This window comes from Hyperolius riggenbachi, chromosome 10 (assembly GCF_040937935.1).
Source record: "Hyperolius riggenbachi isolate aHypRig1 chromosome 10, aHypRig1.pri, whole genome shotgun sequence".
Lineage (NCBI taxonomy): Eukaryota > Metazoa > Chordata > Amphibia > Anura > Hyperoliidae > Hyperolius > Hyperolius riggenbachi.
Genome location: NC_090655.1, coordinates 60,831,463 through 60,845,298, shown reverse-complemented (window position 1 = coordinate 60,845,298; position 13,836 = coordinate 60,831,463). Strand labels below are relative to the sequence as shown.

Here is a 13,836-nt window from a genome sequence, read left to right as displayed (position 1 = left end):
CCAAAAAACACTAGGCAAGTTTAGAAAATCTTTCTAAACATGCCTAGAATCGCTCTGAAAAAAAGGCTTCAAAAACCGCTAGCGTTTGCGGATCCGCTAGCGGTTTTTGGTGTGCACTGGTCCTTAGAACCTTCCCTCTCCTTAGGTAAGTATCTGATTGAATTATTTTTTATAGGTTCCCATTGACTTAAGGTGGCCATACACTGGCCCGATTTGCGGCCGTTTCGACAGCAGATTCGATCCTGGGATCGAATCTGCTGCCAATCATTCGCGCTAAACGCACCCGCCGATCCGATTTCCTCCCGAAATCGGATCGGTCCGTCGAACGCACCGTGCGGGAAATTACCCTCGATCGCCCGCGGGTAGGGAGCGCGTCGCTAGCAGCGGCCAATCCGATCAGGTATACATTACCTGACGCTGGCTCCCGGGCGTCTTCTCCGCATCTTCTCCGCGCTGCATCCGCTCCATCCCGGCGCTTCCTGTCACTGCAGTGACCAGGAAGTTCAAATAGAGGGCACTCTATTTGAACTTCCTTGTCACTGCAGTGACCAGGAAGTTCAAATAGAGGGCACTCTATTTGAACTTCCTGGTCACAGAGTGACACAGGAAGCGCCGGGATGCAGCGGGTGCAGCGTGGAGAAGATGCGGAGAAGATGCCCGGGAGCCAGCGTCAGGTAATGTATGCGCGGGGGTGGGGGAGGGACAGGCGGCAGCGGCGGCTCCACAGATTGTGATCGGTTTCAGGCTGAAATCGATTCACAACCTGTTTGCAGTAAAGGCAGCCATACGATCCTGATCAGATTCGATCAGATAGGGATCTGTCAGCTGGTCGAACTAATGGCAAATCGACCAGTGTATGGCTACCTTTTAAAGGCTGATCTGGTGCAGGTCTCACTGTAAGATGCTGTGTCGTGTGACTTTTAGAATTGCAGCAGCTTTTTTGGTATTTATCTCTTTCATTGTGTTTACATAAATGACCTCCTCCATTGGTAACACCTCCTGAAAACAGTGGGAGATCTGAGGTGAAGCGTCCTTGTGCCGACTACAGTTTTTTCTAAAAATATGAAAACTACACTTATGTTTGATTGGGGATATGAACAAGCCACCTGAACTGCCTAGAATTGTTCTTCACCCCACCTGCAAAACAAACTTTCCTTTGTATGATAATCATCTTCTGAAGTCTCACGTCCTATACTGTAATTTTCTTATCTTTTTTTTTTTTTTTAGCCTCCTCATTTGCCCTCTTACTACATTTACTGTTTGTTTCTACAATCCTGGGGAACCCACATCCGCCATATGGAGCCATATCACGCAGAAAATGCAGCTCCTCTTTGTAAGTAAAAACATTGCATGTGGAAAAATGCATTTTGTATCACGAGACTTGCAAAAAACAAAACAAAACCTAAAAAACAGGTATGGTAGAGTCATCCAAATGCAGAAATCTTTACTGTACAGATGTTTCAGCCTAGCAGCGATTTGCTTCCCCTCACTTGAAGAGTGGAAGATTATGGTGGTCCACATTGGATGGCTGGTTGCTCCTGCTGAGCCCAGTAACTTGATGAAAAGCCTCTCAGTGCTGAACATCTGCTAATCGCCTCAGTCTGGCTTTTGCTGTGAGAACCGGATCCTTTCAGATATTTACTGGCTTGTAAAAAGAAAAAAAAAGCAAGTAAAGGTGTTAGCAGACCCCCCTGCCTGCCTGTCTCTGGCCCACACTGGTGGCATTTGGTGTGAGGAGCTCATCATGATTTTACGCCTGCTGCTTAAAGGGATACTGTAGGGGGGTCAGGGGAAAATGAGTTGAACTTACCCGGGGCTTTTAACGGTCCCCCACAGACATCCTGTGTTGGCGCAGCCACTCACCGATGCTCCGGCCCCACCTCCGGTTCACTTCTGGAATTTCAGACTTTAAAGTCTGAAAACCACTGCGCCTGCGTTGCCGTGTCCTCGATCCCGCTGATGTCATCAAGAGCGCACAGCGCAGGCCCAGTATGGTCTGTGTCTGCGCAGTACACTCCTGGTAACATCAGCGGGAGCGAGGACACGGCAACGCAGGCGCAGTGGTTTTCTGACTTTAAAGTCAGAAATTCCAGAAGTGAACTGGAGGCGGGGCCGGAGCATCGGTGAGTGGCTGCGCCAACACAGGATGTCTGCGGGGGACCATTAGAAGCCCCGGGTAAGTTCAGCTCATTTTCCCCCGACCCCCCTACAGTATCCCTTTAAGCTGTTCATTATTAGTCACATGAAGGAGAACTAATTGTTTAGTGCTCGTGTCGTGTGTTAAAATATCATTCACTATGTGACATAATCTGTATACTGCTGTGATGATATGGTGTGGTTACCTGGAAACCATTCTTTTTTGCTGATAATTTGCTGATGATCCTACAACACCCTTGCATTAAAGTAAAAGTAATTCGGGTACATGACAAATGTTAATTCAAAAACCATGGTATAAACCTACATTTAGGTGTGCTAAAAATCTTCATCCAGTTCCACTGGGATCACATTTGTTTCCCCCCCCCCCCCCCCTCCCCCGGAAAAAAACATATGGAATGGATCCTATGCAAAAGAATAGGATCTGTTCACATTAAAGGATACCCAAAGTGACATGTGACATGAGATAGACATGTGTCAGTGCCTAGCACACAAATAACTATGCTGTGTTCCATTTTTTGCTTTCTCAGTCCTGACTCAGACAGGGAGTGACTACAGTGTGACCCTCACTGATAAGTAATTCCAACTATAAAACACTTTCCTAGCAGAAAATGGCTTCTGAGAGCAGAAAAGAGATAAAAAGGGTCAATAGATCATAGATTTTAGCTCTGGCATACTCCATTAATGTGTCATTGAGCAAAAACAATAAAACAGTTAAAACTTTAAAAAAGTAGATTTAAACCTAAAATAAAACTGTGGAATATCTAAAAAAGTAATTGTTAGGAGAAGGAAGATAGATACAATCGTTTATTTCATTAGTTTATTTTCACCTCGGGTGTCCTTTCTGTGTGTTTCAGTGAGTGAAACACAAGTTTGGGTCCTGAAGTGGATGGCGACAAGGGCATCTTTGCTAGCCTATGATAACGGACAGTGTCTATTCTCACTAGGCTGGCCGCCACATACATTACTTGTGAATACTCTCATTTGCTGCCGTCCAATCGGGTCCTCTGCCGCTACATGGAAGAAGAATCAGTATACAAACCTGAAAGCCCCATAAGAAGCATCAGGCTACAGTTGGTTTTCAATAGACCAATTGCAATCTTTCCTCCCCAGGGAGGATTGTCATTGGTTCACTGAGTGGTCCTGGTGCTCAGGGAGGATTCCCATTGTTGGTTTTTTTTTGTTTGTTTGTTTTTTAATGCAGTGGGAGCCTGATGGTTTTCATGGGGCTCTTGGATAGACCCGAGCGGCATCGGTGTAACGCAAATGTGATGGAAACAGGTACCGAGCAGATGGCGACGGCAAAACAGAATGGAAAAAAACTGATGAAAAAATGTATGCCATAATAAAAGGAAAACGGATCAGTTATTACAGGATTTTTTTTTCATCTGATACAGTGTGACCCCCAGCTTTAAAGGACCATTACATAAATGTTTATATTTTACCCTACATATAGCCAGTGGTGTTATAATAGGGGATGCAGAGGATGTTGTGAACTACCCCGTGTCCCTAAACCAGATCCCTAGAGACCCTGCTTCAGGTGCGGCATTAGCTCAATATGGGGCTGATTCACAAAACTTTACTCATGCATTATCCTGCCTGATCTGTTTTACACCATACCTATGTACTCGGGTATGACCGGCTATTTCTGTGGCTGGACTGTAGCTTGCAGGCTTTGTCACCCAGAGACCTGTCAGTGAGGTTTCCAATCATGCTTAGCCGTCAAAGTGATTGTTGGAAAATTTGTTTTGCAACACAACCTAGCCCTTGCTATTCAAATGCAACTGTTCAGTGGCAGGAGTGGATGGTTGTAGCAGAATTCTAGATGTTCTTGCACTGTAGAGTTGCTTTTTTGCTTTATGAAAATCGTATCTGAATTTTCTAAGGTTGAGAAGGAAAAAAACACATTGTAATTTAAATACGTTCTCTACTAATGATCTTTGCATGTGATTTTAGGCAATGGCCCTAATTTATCTGTTCTGCCTAGTGACAGCTTTACTAATTCCTTTTTTCTGGTAATAAAACGCATAAAAAAAAAATGCATATTATGAAAAAAAAAATGCAGCAAGCATTTATTTTTATTTTTTTCACATACAATCATGCCAAAATTTAAATGAAATGGAACTAAGCTATTCACGATCATTGGTTTTCATACTAATGCAAATTTTTATTACGAATATTCATGGAAAAATGGCACAAGTGGAAATGTAGCCTTAAAGAGACTCTGTACAAAAAAAAGTCCCCTGGGGGGTACTTACATTGGGCGGGGGAAGCCTCAGGGTCCCAATGAGGCTTCCACATCCCTGTAGCTGCAGGCAGTCCAGCGCTGGTTTCCCTGAAGCATCCCGCAATCCTGGCTCGACAAGCCTGACAAGGCTCCTCCAGTGGCGGCGCTGTTGCGGCTCTCTGCACAGAAATAGACAGAAATAGCTGATTCCAGTCGGGTCCGCTCTACTGCGCAGGCACAGGAGACTTGCGCCTGAGCAGTACAGCGGACCGACAGAGCTTGGCTATTTCCGAGTGGAGAGCCACTACTACGCCTGCGCTGGAGCAGGGAAGGTTAAAATGTACATTCCTGATGTTCGGAGGGGCACAGCGAGACCACCGTGGGACACAGGAGGATGGGAGAAGCCTTGATCGGATCCAGAGGCTTCCCTCACCCGAGGTGAGTACCCCCAGGGGATTGTTTTTAGTTACAGATTCTCTTTAAAGTGAACCCGAGGGGAGAGTTATATGGAGGCTGTCATATATAAATATTTTTGCATTTAAGCAATACCAGTTGCTTGGCTATCCTGCTGATCCCCTGCTTCTAATACTTTTAGCCATAGACCCATAGAAGCATGCAGCAGATCAGGTGTTTCTGACAATAATGTCAGAACTGACACGATTGGCTGCATGCTTGTTTCTGGTGCACTTCAGACACTTCTGCAACCCAAAAATTCAGCAGGGCTGCCAGGCAACTGAGCCAAGAATAAATACGTATGATTATTTTATTTCAGATGTTATTCTCACTTGTTTAATTGATTCTCTGTGACAGCACTCCCCTTTCCCCATGGAAACAGTGTAATTGTAGGTACACACACCAGCGTGATCTTGGCTGAGAATCTATTGTTAAAATAGGTGTTAAAATAGATTTGCAGGAAGCAAGATGGCAGCTCCCATGATACTCTGGGCAGCTAGATTAGATGGCAGTGTGTTGTGTTAGATGGTATTGTAAATTAGTAAAACAATATTGGGTATGTAGGAGTATATATCATGGCAGCAATGCAATAACGTTTTTGGTGCAGGTTGCTGGTTTGTTGAGACTTGCAGTTACCCTGCAGGTTGAGTCTGTGTTGGTGTCACCCCATATAAAAATAGCTGCATTCCCATTTTATTGAACTGAGGAAAGGCATTATTTCCATCATAATGTTGAGCGAAGAACAATGCATAACAGAGGAGAAGCCACAGGTCAACCAGTTTACAAGCCGAATAAGAGGCTGTCCCAGGCATTCTGCGCACTTTTAGTGACTTCATGACGAACTTGGAGTACGTGACAGACCGGTGGAGGCACGACGCTTTCAGAGCCTTCTATGTCATGTATTCCATGCATGCAGCTTATGTTATATGTTACAGCATTAGGTTTTTATGTGGTTTCCAAAAGTGGAGCCGCTCTATTTATAGAATCATGGATAGGCTGTTTCCAAGTGGTCCATCTCAGCCTGCCACTTTCAAAGGGGACCTGTTATGTTAGGATGGTTGTAATCTGACTGGTCCAGGGCTTCGGTATAGAGAATGCTGGGGGGGAGAGCTTTGAGGGTTCATGTGAGATTTACGCATCTAGCATGCGATTTCGCTTACAAACAACCATGCATACTTGAATTTTCTGGGTAAAGTTGATCTTTACCATGCCAGTACACACCTGGGGCTTGATTCACAAAGTGGTGCTAACAGTTAGCACGCTGGTGAAAAGCCCTTTATCACGCCTAAACTCAGTTTAGGCGTGATAAGTTTAGGCGTGATAAGTTTAGCACCAACTGGGTTCGCACCGCAGTGCACAGCTGATCAAAAGTTTTGTGCTAGCAAAGTCTGGTGCACTTCGCATAGAGTGTAACCACTTAACGACCGCCCACTGCACATGGGCGGCCGGAAAGTGGATCCCGCAAGGACCGCCGCATGTACGAGAGGCGGCGGTCCTTGTACGGGCATGGGCGGAGCGATCGCGTCATCCGTGACGCGATCCTCCGCCGGGGATCGATAGCCGGCAATTTAGCCTCCAGCTCACCGGCCAATTAGCAGCGCCGGCGAGCGGAGAATTACAGATTTCCGCCTATCAACACGTATAAGGCACTTTGTTAGGTAAACAAAGTGCCTTATACATGCTTCCTCCTCACCTCGTGGTCTCATTGTTCCAGAGACCACCAGCGAGGAGGAAGCTATTGTAAGTATATACAACACAGTTGTTTTTTTTGCCCACAGCCCCCCTGATCTCCCACCCCAGCCTTCAGACCCCTCCGATCACCCCAGCAGACCCCTGCCAGCACCCTTGCACCCCTCTAAAACCCCCATCCCCCCCCACCTGCCACTAACTATCGACGCTATCCCTTAGTTTAGGTCCCTAACTGTCTCCTAATCACCCCTGATCCCCCCCCCCTACCTTTAGATCACCCCCAGACCCCATCCCAGACTACCCCCCTGTATACCGTATACATCTGTATACAGCTACCTTACCCCCTGATCCCCCTCTGATCACCTGTCTATCACCTGTCCATCACCCCTCAGCACCCCCACCCATCAGAGCAGACCCTAACTGCCCCGCGGGGGCAACTGATCACCTGCCCAGACCCTCGATTGCCCTCAGACCCCCCTCCTGATTACATCCCCTGCGCATTGTTTACATCTATCCTCCCCAGTAATCACTAACTGATCTACGATCAGTAACCCCCTGTGTCTGCCTCTCATCAGATCAGGACTCAGTCTGCCCCGTGCGGGCTCCTGATCAACCCCCCACCCCCTTAAATCGCCCTCAGACCCCCCCCTCTCCCCCCTAATCACCGTCCGAGTGCATTGTATTTGATTGTTCCGTGATCTGCTTCGATTGTCCCGTGATTGTTTGATTGCCTCTGAGACCCCACTTCCCTCCAACCCCCACCACCACCCCCACCCCCCATCACCTTCCAAGTGCATCAGATTTGCTTGTGCTGTGATTGGATTCGATTGTGCTGTAATTGTATTTGATTGTCCCGTGATCGGCTTTGATTGTCCCGTGATTGTTTGATTGCCTCTGAGACCCCACTCGCCACCACCCCCAATACCTCTCAAATACTCCCTTTTGCTAGGTAGGTGCTCTTTTTTTTTCTGGGTAATCTCGGAGGAAAACCCCATAAATTTAGCAGTCTACAATGGCAAGAAGGGGGTTTCTCCGATGAGGAGGTATACAGGTACATGGACCAGTCAGATGAGAGCGTTTGGGAAGACTCAGCCGACGAATCATCCGGGTCCGAATTTGAACCTGTGGAAAGCAGTGGTTCTCTGACCGAAAGTGATGACGAGGTTTTGGTCCCGGCTAGAGCCAGGCGTACCAGACCCCATGTCGTTAGACCGCAGGTGGCGCAGGGTCCGCCTCAAGGGCAGCAGGGTGGTGCTAGCGCTGATGAGAGTTTTCTTGGTGAGGCAGGCAACAGCAGCGCAGCATCTCCTGGACTTGGTACCAGTACTTCCGTTGGCCCCCGGTGAAGTGGTGAGCGCCAGCATGGAAGTTGAAACTGGTACGGTGGCACGTGCAGTAGTACCCCCGTCGCAGCCACCAAGAAGAAGACGGGCCCGTAGTACCCATAGACTCCTAGAGGTGCTGGCACATCCAGATTGGCAATCCCCTGATTCCGCCGCACCCGTAGTGCCCCCTTTCACCGCCCAGTCTGGAGTCCAGGTGGCGACAGCTCATCTAGGAACGGCCCTAGACTTTTTGCAGCTGTGATCACCCAGGTTCTCTTGGACTTAATTGTGGTTGAGACCAACCGTAAAGCCACACAATTCATCACCGAGCACCCGGAGAGCAGCTATGCCCAGCCTTTCCGGTGGAAACCAGTCCAAGTTTCCGACATTAAAATCTTTTTGGCCCTTATCCTTCACTTGGGACTAATGAAACAGAATGCATTGCGGTCGTATTGGTCTACGAACCCAGTTCATCATGTTCCCTTGTACCCTGCTGCCATGTCCAGGACACTATTTGAGTCCATCCTGTGCTTCCTGCACTTCAACGACGACAAAACCTGTCATGAAAAGGGCCACCCTGCTTATGACCGGCTCCACAAAATTCGGCCCCTCATAGACCACCTGTCATCAACATTTGCAGATGCTTATACCCCTGAACAGAACATCTGCGTAGACGAGTCCCTCTTACGCTTTACCGGGCGCCTTGGCATCAAACCGTACATCCCAAGCAAGCGCGCCCGGTATGGGGTGAAACTGTATAAGCTCTGTGAAAGGGCCACAGGCTATACATGTCGTTTTAGGGTCTATGAGGGAAAAGACTCAAAATTGGAGCCGGTCGGATGCCCTGACTACCTGGGGAGCAGTGGAAAGGTTATGTGGGACTTGGTGTCACCCTTGTTCCAGAAGGGGTACCATCTTTATGTGGACAACTATTACACAAGTGTGGCCCTCTATCAGCACTTAAAGTTAGAAGGAATCCGATGCTGTGGCACTGCGCGGCCTAGTCGCCAGGGCTTCCCCCAACGGCTCGTTACCACCAGACTTGAACGGGGGCAGAGGGCCGCCTTGCGTACTAACGACCTGCTTGCGGTGAAATGGAGGGACAAGAGGGACATTTACTTTCTGTCCACTATTCACACAGACACGACAGTCCAAATTCAACGGGCAACTGAGGTCATTGAAAAGCCCCTTGTAGTCCACAAATATAATGTCAACATGGGAGGGGTGGACTTCAATGACCAGAGGTTAGCGCCCTATTTAAGTTCCTGGAAAACAAGACGCTGGTATAAGAAAGTGTCTTTTTATCTGATTCAATTGGCAGTTTACAACAGCTTTGTTCTCTACAGTAAAGCTGGGAGAACTGGATCTTTCCTTCAATTTCAGGAACAGATCGTTCTGGACCCCCCCCCCCCCCATATGCAACTAGCCGACTGCATGGAAGGCATTACACCTATCAGCTTCCGAGTACCCCAGGTCAACGCATCCGAAGAAAACGTTGTCGTGTCTGCAGCAGTGATAGAAGAAGGACTGACACCATTTTTTATTGTCCCAAATGTCCTGACCAGCCTGGCCTATGCCTAGGGGAGTGCTTTGAGAGGTACCACGAGCAGGTACGCTATTAGAACCTAGGGAACTCCAGACACAGGAGTAGGCACACACTCAGTGGTCTTCGCACATTGTCCCAGGGGGAGGAGAGGTAAGCTTGAAAACCAAACAAACAGGTAAGCATAAAAGTCGGAAGAAGGATCGGTTTCCATGCTTGATATTGCTGATCTGTCCTGGGTTGGCGATATAAGACGGCATGTTTGAATTTCCCTTGAGTGTGGACACCCCCGGTTTATATATGATTTACTTTGGGCCTATGATGATACTTTAATGCCACACAGAGTCATCTATATTGGCAGGCATATTGCTGTATACTACAGGCATAATGCTGTATACTAAAGTTCTGAGGCCCAGTCACATAAGTTGGTGGCTCACCCTGAGTGCAGGGTGGCACGGGGTGTCTCTCTCCTGAAGTTATCACTGCCATTGATGTGGAGGAAGATCTGCCATTGATGTGGAGCAAGGTATGTTTGCTGTTCATTTTTCCTTTCAGCTCAGAGTGCATTACCCGTATACCCAATATAAGGAGTATAGCAGAAACTCCTAATACTGGCCATACATGTAATGATTGCAGAGACCCTAAAATGCCAGGACAGACTCCACAAATGACCCCATTTTGGAAAGAGGACACCCTAAAGTATTATGTGAGGTGCATGGTGAGTTCATAGATTTTAGTTTTTGTCACAAGTTAGCAGAATTTTTTTTTTTTTTTTTTACAAAGTGTCATTTTCCGTTAACTTGTGACAAAAAAAAATAAAATTTTCAATGACCTCACCATTCCCCTCATGGAATACCTTGTTGTGTATTCTTTCCAAAATGGGGTCATTTGTGGGGTTTGTTAACTGTCCTGGCAAGTGGGCGGGGTGCTAAATTTTGAGCACCCCTGTAAAGCCTAAAGGTACTCATTGGACTCTGGGGCCCTTAGCGCAGTTAGGGTGCAAAAATGTGCTACACATGTGGTATCGCCGTATTCGGGAGAAGTAGTACAATGTGTTTTGGGGTGTATTTTTACATATACCCATGCTGGGTGGGAGAAATACCTCTGTAAATGACAATCTTTAGATTTTTTTACACACAATTGTCCATTTACAGAGGTATTTCTCCCACCCAGCTGGGTATGTAGGATTTCAAGGGTCATTTTGCGGCATTTGGTTTCCAGACTACTCGTCACGGTTTAGGGCCCCTAAAATGCCAGGGCAGTATAGGAACCCCACAAATGACCCCATTTTAGAAAGAAGACATACCAAGGTACTCTGTTAGGAGTATGGTGAGTTCATAGATTTTATTTTTTGTCACAAGTTAGCGGAAATTGACTTGTATTGTTTGTTTTTCACAAAGTGTCAGTTTTCCGCTAACTTGTGACAAAAAATAAAATCTTCTATGAACTCACCATAGTCCTAACAGAATACCTTGGGGTGTCTTCTTTCTAAAATGGGGTCATTTGTGGGGTTCCTATACTGCCCTGGCATTTTAGGGGCCCTAAACCGTGAGGAGTAGTCTGAAAACCAAATGTCGCAAAATGACCTGTAAAATCCTAAAGGTACTCATTGGACTTTGGGCCCCTTAGCGCAGTTAGGGTGCAAAAAAGTGCCACACATGTGGTATCGCTGTACTCGGGAGAAGTAGTACAATGTGTTTTGGGGTGTATTTTTACACATACCCATGCTGGGTGGGAGAAATCTCTCTGTAAATGACAATCTTTTGATTTTTTTACACACAATTGTCCATTTACAGAGGTATTTCTCCCACCCAACAATACATACATAGACATGTGAGCCCCTCTGAGGGACAGTTAGTGACAAGACAATATACTCTGTACAGCGCTGCGGAAGATGTCAGCGCTATATAAATACTAAATAATAATAATACCCGTAGCAGGATATACAATACCATTCAGCATGGTTTTCCAGCATGTCCAGTTGCTAATACGGAGATGGACGGTTTTGAAGGACACCCATTCAAAAGGCACCTGAAATGTAAACTAATGATAATTTTGAGCAACACAAGTTGAGAGTGAGAGGGCCTCTATATAGTGTGAGGAAGAGTGTCATCAAGTAGTACAGAGTATATCTGGAGAGGAGAGTTAGTGTAAGGAGCAGAGTTCTCCAGCAGCAGCACAGAGTATATCAGGAGAAGTAGGTAGTGGAAGGAGCAGAGTCCAATAGCACCACAGAGTATGTGAGGAGAGGAGAGGTAGATTGTGGAAGGAGGAGAGTCCTCCAGCAGCACAGAGTATATCAGGAGAGGAGAGGTAGATGGTGGAAGTACCAGAGTCCTCCAGCCGCACAGAGTATATCAGGAGAGGAGAGGTAGATTGTGGAAGTACCAGAGTCCTCCAGCAGCACAGAGTATATCAGGAGAGGAGAGGTAGATAGTGGAAGGAGCAGAGTCCTCCAGCAGCACAGAGTATATCAGGAGAGGAGAGGTAGATGGTGGAAATACCAGAGTCCTCCAGCAGCACAGAGTATATCAGGAGAGGAGAGGTAGATGGTGGAAATACCAGAGTCCTCCAGCAGCACAGAGTATATCAGGAGAGGAGAGGTAGATGGTGGAAATACCAGAGTCCTCCAGCAGCACAGAGTATATCAGGAGAGGAGAGGTAGATAGTGGAAGGAGCAGAGTCCTCCAGCAGCACAGAGTATATCAGGAGAGGAGAGGTAGATAGTGGAAGGAGCAGAGTCCTCCAGCAGCACAGAGTATATCAGGAGAGGAGAGGTAGATAGTGGAAGGAGCAGAGTTCTCCAGCAGCACAGAGTATATCAGGAGAGAAGAGGTAGATAGCGGAAGGAGCAGAGTCCTCCAGCAGCACAGGGTATATCAGGAGAGGAGAGGTAGATAGTGGAAGGAGCAGAGTTCTCCAGCAGCACAGAGTATATCAGGAGAGAAGAGGTAGATAGCGGAAGGAGCAGAGTCCTCCAGCAGCACAGAGTATATCAGGAGAGGAGAGGTAGATGGTGGAAATACCAGAGTCCTCCAGCAGCACAGAGTATATCAGGAGAGAAGAGGTAGATAGCGGAAGGAGCAGAGTCCTCCAGCAGCACAGAGTATATCAGGAGAGGAGAGGTAGATGGTGGAAATACCAGAGTCCTCCAGCAGCACAGAGTATATCAGGAGAGGAGAGGTAGATAGCGGAAGGAGCAGAGTCATCCACCAGCACAGAGTATATCAGGAGAGGAGAGGTAGATAGTGGAAGGAGCAGAGTCCCCCAGCAGCACAGCGTATATCAGAGGTAGATAGTGGAAGTACCGGAGTACTCCAGCAGCACAGAGTATATCAGGAGAGGAGAGGTAAATGGTGGAAGGAACAGAGTCCTCCAGCAGCACAGAGTAGAGTACATCAGAAGAGGAGAGGTAGATTGTGTTGCTGAAAGACTCTGCTCCTATCACTATCTACCTCTCCTGATATACTCTGTGCTGCTGGAGGACTCTGCTCTTTCCACTATCTACCTCTCCTCTCCTGATATACCCTGTGCTGCTGGAGGACTCTCCTCCTTCCACTATCTACCTCTCCTCTCCTGATATACCCTGTGCTGCTGGAGGACTCTGCTCCTTCCGCTATCTACCTCTTCTCTCCTGATATACTCTGTGCTGCTGGAGAACTCTGCTCCTTCCACTATCTACCTCTTCTCTCCTGATATACTCTGTGCTGCTGGAGGACTCTGCTCCTTCCGCTATCTACCTCTTCTCTCCTGATATACCCTGTGCTGCTGGAGAACTCTGCTCCTTCCACTATCTACCTCTTCTCTCCTGATATACTCTGTGCTGCTGGAGGACTCTGCTCCTTCCATTATCTACCTCTCCTCCCCTGATGTACTCTGTGCTGCTGGGGTCTCTGCTTCTTCCACTGAGTATGTAAGGAGGGGAGAGTTGGCAGATAGCTGTATAGTAGGTAAATGAGAATACACAGACTGGTGGCTGGGCTGAGGACACGCAGGGTAATGTTGTGGAGTATGCAGGGCAGACTGGCAGTTTGTTTTCAGTCTGATGTAAACATCCTTTTACAGAGCTTCCAAAACAATGTTGTCAGGGCAGAGATTGATGTGCTGCGTGCTTTACTGCCAGACGGTCACCAGTTTAAAAATATTTTTACAAGGTTCTCACAATATTAAATAAAAGGGGAAGTCCCGGATATGAGCAGGGCCTCTCCGTCAATTGTGAGGAGAAACAACTGCAGATTACAACAGCTATTTCACGCCTGTATAGGCACCAGCCCAACACTGGTGTCCTTGTGCTGTCCACTATTAGCCAGTGCTCTAATACTGGCTCTCCACTGTTCTCATCATGTGAATAACAAACAAACAAACAAAAAATCTAAACTCCATATCTAATAAATGCATTAATAATGAAAACTAAAGTTGGAGTTATTGCATTAAAAAATATAAAT

The 13,836-nt window shown here is 47.1% G+C and overlaps 1 protein-coding gene across 2 annotated transcripts in view; it reads left to right on the top strand.

The window, feature by feature from the left end:
* Nucleotides 1-13,836, top strand: part of RBM20 (RNA binding motif protein 20) — a 534,741-nt gene that overhangs the window by 17,983 nt on the left and 502,922 nt on the right. The window contains exon 2 of one of the 2 annotated variants that reach the window (XM_068258700.1): nucleotides 1,228-1,333. The exons of the other annotated variant lie outside the window; for it this stretch is intronic. The gene's annotated coding sequence lies outside the window, so the exon portion shown is untranslated. The remainder of the gene's footprint in view (nucleotides 1-1,227; nucleotides 1,334-13,836) is intronic. 2 annotated transcript variants of the gene reach the window in all.